Raw genomic sequence first — 6,703 nt, forward strand, 5'->3', positions numbered from 1 at the left:
AAATTGAGTGAACTAAAAGTGAATGATGGAGGATGAAATCCCAAATAAGACTCCACTGGAGAGGGCAGAGGAGCATCTAAATTCACTCTATGCAGCCCGGAGAGGCAAACTTGGAGTGTGTACACGCAAAATGAATGAAATAAAAGCCCTTCTTGTTGATGGAGGAAACATTGAAACTGTGGATGAGAGTCTTGAAGCATTTCATGCTGTTCTCAATGACTTTAAGAATGCTCATGATTCTGTGCTAGAGCTGGTCACAGAGGAGGAACACGAACAGGAGAGCATTAACTATTATCAACCAAGAATGAGAACTTATGAACATTTCCTGAAAGAGGTGGAAATATGGAAAAAAGCTGAAATCGAGCCACAGACGCTCATTGAACCACACGACAGCATTTCCAATGTGTCAAAAACATCAAGTAAAAAACAAAGTCTTCTAAAACTGCTTCCTCAGTGTCCTCTGCACGCCTAAAAGCTGAGGCAGAACGAGCAGCTCTACTAGCTCGCCAAGCATCATTACAGGACAAGCATGCATTGGAACTGGAGAAAGCTCAACTGGAACAACAGAAAGCTCAACTGAATGTTAGGATGGAAAAAATGGCACTGGAAACGGACATAGCAGCATATAATGCCAAACTGAAGGTTCTGGAGAGTGTTGAGTCAACTTCTCAATCCCATTCTGTGGCAGCCCATTTTCTAAGCCAAGAAGATGGAATGAACTCTTATTATGAGAACCAGGAACCCGAGGTCTATAAGGAACCTGAACCATCACCTGTTGAGTTTGCTGCATTAGGTGCAGTTCCAAAGACCCCACTACAAAGAGTTTTACAACAACCGACCACAAAGCCATCAAAACCTATTCAGAAAAAGTCATAAACCACACCCTTCAGCAGCCAACATCAAGGTCTAGCAATCAACACAGAATCAACACTGCGGGTATCAGCCATAATACCAGCCATGATAACCTCTCTACTGTCATGCAAAGGCAGAATGAAATTGCTGACCTCCTTATACTACAGCACAAACAGGCCACACTCCCTGTTAGGAGATACCTATGTTTGACGGTGATCCTCTAAACTTTTAGGCCATTTATGCGTGCATTTGAGCATGGAATAGAAGATAAAACAAGCAGTCACCAGGATAGGCTCTATTACCTGGAACAGTACACCTCTGGTCAGCCCAAGGATCTGGTCTGTAGTTGTCTGCATATGAAGCCAGAAGAGGCTATACAGAGGCTAAGAGGTTGTTAAAGGAACACTTTGGCAATGAAATCAAAGTCACCACTGCTTACATGGAAAAAGCTTGGAACTGGATAAACATCAAACCGGATGATGGAAAGGGACTGGGTGGCTATGCACTCTATCTTAGAGGATGCTGTAACGCTATGCAAGACCTACAGAACATGGAAGAGCTTAATCTTCCCTCCAACATAAAGTTGATCATGTCAAAACTTCCCTACAAACTAAGGGAAAAATGGAGGTCTACGGCATGTGATATTTTAGAGAGAAGCCACCTGAGGGCCCAGTTCAGTGACCTTGTGCGTTCATGGAAAAACAGGCCAAAATACTGCAGGATCCGTTGTACGGAGATATCCAAGATCCCTGTCCAACAAAAGGTTTTTTAAAACCAAAAACAGAAGCTGACTTTAAACAGCAGTTCAAGTCCAAGAGTAGGGAAGCAGCTTTGCCACTGCAGTAGATGTATTGGCAGATTGTGACTCGGAAAAACCTCTAAAAGAACAAACATTCAAAATCAAGAAACCAGGCGCCTACCCTTCTGATGCTCCCAGTGTCTCATGTCTATTTTGCGCTGGTGAGCATTTCCTGGTCGACTGCCAACAGGTGAAGGCACAGCCACACGGCCAAGGTTGGGTTTCTGAGATCAAAAGGCCTTTGTTTTGGCTGTTTGATGAGAGGACACTTAAGCAAAAGAATGTAAAAGAAGGATGACCTGTCAGAAATGTCAAAGAAGGCACCCCACTATCCTGCACATTGAAGGAAGAGAGAGATTTAGATCTCTGAAGGCAGATACAAAGGGTGTAGCAGTAAAGCGGGGAGAGACTGTCAGCAGTGCTCTTGTTTCACTGGAAGCTGGTGAAGATACCGGGGCCGGTACAGATTGTGCACTTGCGATTGTGCCAGTTCAAGTAAAGATGCCAAATGGAAGCAAGTCTACGTTAACCTATGCATTTCTCGATTCTGGTAGCTCAGCAACATTTTGTACGAGAGAGACTCATGAGGCAGTTGCAAGCTAAAGGCAGCGAGACTGAAATTCTGCTACGCACAATGGGGCAGGAGAGTCCTACCAAGAGTTTTGAGATATCTGGATTAGAGATTGGCAATGTGGAAGGTGACACATTTCTTGCATTACCAAAGGTCTACACCCAAAATAAGATCCCAGTGACAAGAGAGAACATTCCCACTCAGAAAGATCTCAAAAGGTGGCCATACCTGAAAGAAGTTCAGTTGAAGGAAATTGACGTCGACGTCGAACTCCTGATTGGCGTAAATGCTCCAAAAGGCAATGGAACCCTGGAAAATCATAAATAGTCAAGGCAACGGACCGTATGCAGTGAAAACCCTCTTTGGATGGGTGATGAACGGTCCTCTTAACAATTGTACCATGGCAGAAGAATCTGGGCATCCTACAGTGATGGCCAATCGTATCTCAATTGCCGACCTGGGGGTTCTTCTTGTAAATCAGTACAACCATGACTTCCCTGAGAGAGGGTATGAAGAGAAAAGTGAGATGTCAGCTGAGGATCGTAGGTTTATGGAGATCGTATCCAAGCTCCATAACCCTCAAAGACCATCACTACTACTTACCGTTGCCCTTTCGCAAAACAGATGTAGTCCTGCCAAACAATCGTGACATGGCAAAGCAGCGGGCTCTAAATATTATCAGGAAGTTCAAGAAGGACAAAGGTTACGCTGCAGAGTACAAAGGCTTCATGGAAGAGATGATAACAAGGTTACGCCGAGAAGGTACCACAAGAACAGCTCCTCAGAGAAAGGCAAGGTATGGTACATACCACACCATGGCGTTCACCATAAGCGCAAAGGAGCGATACGAGTAGTGTTTGACTGTTCATCATCCTATAAAAGGTATATCTCTTAACAGTGAACTCCTTCAAGGCCCTGACCTGGCAAACACGCTTATAGGAGTCTTGCTAAGATTTCGGCAAAGCACATTGCCATGATGGCAGACATGAAGGAATGTTCCATCAAGTACGTGTCCATGAGGATTACTTAGACTTCCTGCGATTCCTATGGTGGCCGGATGGTGATACTAACAAAAGATTGGAGGGAGTACAGAATGACGGTACATCTTTTCGGTGCTATATCCTCTCCAAGTTGTGCAAACTTTGCACTGCGAAAGACTGCAGAAGACAACTGTGAGAAGGTGCGATGAAGAGTAATTCAAACAGTCAAGTCCAACTTCTATGTTGATGACTGCCTCAAGTCAGTGGCCACAGAAGAACAAGCCACCAGCTCTCACGAAAAACCTCAGGGATGTGTGCTCTCAGGGTGGGTTCAAATTGACCAAGTGGGTCAGCAACAGCCGCACTGTGCTGGCTATCCCTGATGAACACAGCCAAGAGATAAAAGAACTGGACCTGGACAGAGAAAAAGCTGCTCTGCAAGCTAAAGTGTGGATGGGACGAAGTCATCCCTGAAGAACACTCTATTTCATGGCAGAGATGGCTCTCAGAGCTGGACCAGCTCTCCAGATTCCAGATAGACAGGTGTATGATGCCTGAGAACTTTGGTCAAGTCAAGACGGCACAGCTGCATCACTTGATGCAAGTGAACAAGGTTACGGCACGGCAAGCTACCTTAGGTTCACAAACGGTATGAAAAAAGGTTCACATTGCATTCATAATGGGAAATCAAGGGTGACTCCACTCAAGCAGATGACAATCCCCAGACTGGAACTTGCTGCAGCAACATTGGCAGTGCGAGTGGACAGGATGTTAAGGTTGGAGCTCCAGATTGAACTTGAGGAGTCAACTTTTTGGACGGACAGCCAGTCTGTGCTAAAATACATCCGAAATGATACCAGAGATTCCATACCTTTGTGGCTAATAGGGTTGCTATGATCCGTGACTATCGAAAGCAAAAACAGTGGAGGTATTTGAACTCAAAAACACAACCCAGCTTGATGATGCCTCAAAGAGGATTACATGTTGAAATGTTCCTGAACTCCAAAGAGATGGCGCAAAGGACCAGAATTCCTGGAAGCCAGAAACTCAATGGCCCGAAAGTCCCCGAGGAGCTTGGCTCCATCCTCGGATGATCAGAGGTGAGAAAAGACGTAATGGTAAACCATACAAGTGTGGAAGAAAAGAGTCCAACCAGCAAACTGATTGAGTACTATTCCACATGGAACACCTTGAAGAAAGCAGTTGCCTGGATGCTGAAACTGAAGAAACGTCTTCTACAGTTAAGCCAGAAAAGGAAAATTCTCTCTCAAACTGATCCAAGAATCAGATCAGAGTCTGACAAACTCACTGAAGGAACAAATTGACAAGTTCAAACTGACGTTTGGAAAAGAAAGTCTGTCTGTGGATGACCTAGAAGAAGCAGAAAAGGTCATCATTCGATTTGGATAACGGTAGCACTTTAAACAAGAAATTGCACTAGTTGTGAAAGGACAATGTGCCAAGAAAGTGGCTCAATCTGTAAGCTTGATCAATTATTGACAATGGCATTCTGAGAGTAGGAGGAAGGTTAAGCAAAGCAGCTATGCCTACGGAACTAAAAAAGAACCCTATGATCCCTGCCCAAAGACTCCCTATCTCTAGACTGATCTTACTTCACATCCATGAGCAGGTTGGCCACTCTGGGAGAGGTCACATGCTTTCTAGACTTCGCCAGCGATATTGGATACCCTGTGCCAACTCTTTAGCAAGGAAGATCCTTAAGAGCTGTGTCTTCTGCAGGCGGATGCAAGCTAGAGCTGGAGAACAGAAGATGGCCGACCTTCCACAAGATCGGGTGTCACCTGATTTGCCGCCTTTCACCCATGTAGGCATAGATTATTTCGGCCCCATAGAGGTGAAGCGTTATGGTGTGATCTTTACTTGCCTTGTGAGTCGAGCTGTCCATCTAGAAGTTGCTAGTTATCTGGATACTGATTCCTGCATCAATGCCCTGCGCAGGTTCATCTGTCGAAGGGGCCCAGTAACAAGTATCAGAACAGACAATGGCACCAACTTTGTTGGAACACACAGAGAGCTAGGAGAAGCTATGAAAGCGCTGGATCACAACAAGATTCAAAATGAATTACTGAAGAAAGGAGTGACATGGTCATTCAACCCTCCCTCTGGAGCCCACCATGGGGGGGTATGGGAGAGGTTGATCCGACTGGTGAAAAATATCCTCTATTCAGTCCTTAAAGAGCAAGTACTGGATGATGAGGCTTTGCAGACAGCCTTGTGTGAAGTTGAGGCGATTATGAACGACAGACCAATCACTACTGTAACAAATGACCCTAATGATCTAGAACCCCTGACTCCGAACCATCTGCTTCATCTGAAAGCTGCTTCAGTCCTGCCACCAGGACTATTCCAGAGAAGCGACCTAAACTCACGAAGGAGATGGAAGCAAGTACAATATATCACTGACCTCTTCTGGAAGAGATGGATCAGGGAGTATCTTCCACTTATGCAGGAGCGGAACAAGTGGAACAAAACTAAGAGAAACTTCAGTCCTGGTGACCTCGTGGTCATCGTCGGTGACAACGCCCCAAGGAACTCTTGGCTAATGGGGGCGCGTGGTGGAGGCTTTGCCAGGGGCCAAGGTCTTGTCCCGGAGCGTCATGGTTAAGACTAAGACCAATATCTTGCAGAGACCTATCAATAAACTCTGTCTGCTCCTTGAGGCAGCGGAGTGACACACACACACACACAGTGCTCCATCTTAGAATCACGTGCACCTCTGATTGGTTGATGTTATTCTCTTACATTCTTTGATGTCATACATTTTGGACGTCAAACTCTTGACATTTTCAACTTAGACTGAGATCTACGGACTATTTTCCTATATGGCACCTTGTATATTTGTATATAGCTATGAACTGTAATAGTGCTCTGGTATAGAATGTTTTGTGTATTGGCTCTATGTTTGAATATTAAGTAATTGTTGTGCATTCAGTGCAGTCAACAATTAGGGGCGTATGTTAGAGCCGATTTGGACATATTTGTATAAAAGACCGAACATATAGAGCTCCATGTATATTTGTGTAAATATATTAAATATGAATGTATATGATGAAATATTAGGTACGTACCTTTATGATTTATATTTACCTGATTGAGATATATTCATTTGTTGTTAGTGTAACTTAGTTTTTGGCCCCCCTCTTGCCTATTCATTGTATTGTGGTAAGTGTGTTAGGATAAAGGCAGGAAGTTGGGCCTTCGGGAGGGGAAGAGTCCTTGCTAGATGCAGGATGCGGTATAGTTTTGACCATACAGACATACAGACAGGTCATAATATGTATTTTTCCATATAAAGTATTCTATGCTTCAAGTTGATTGAAGAATCATTTATTTGTTAGATATAAGAAGAATAAACATTTTTGTTGCACCATATCCCTGGATGTCATTGAATGTTTGGCCGTTTGGAAACACTTGACTGTGGACTGTATGCGTACCAACAACCCGCTTCAGGCTTGGGCAGTGGCTATGGTAAAGACTAAA

At 44.3% G+C, this 6,703-nt stretch overlaps 1 pseudogene; it reads right to left on the bottom strand.

Moving 5' to 3' along the window:
• The window catches only part of LOC135561959 (slit homolog 2 protein-like), a 91,232-nt pseudogene extending 88,181 nt beyond the window's left edge, over positions 1–3,051 (bottom strand).
• Between the last annotated feature and the right edge of the window lie 3,652 nt (positions 3,052–6,703).

This window comes from Oncorhynchus nerka, linkage group LG18, assembly GCF_034236695.1.
Source record: "Oncorhynchus nerka isolate Pitt River linkage group LG18, Oner_Uvic_2.0, whole genome shotgun sequence".
NCBI lineage: Eukaryota > Metazoa > Chordata > Actinopteri > Salmoniformes > Salmonidae > Oncorhynchus > Oncorhynchus nerka.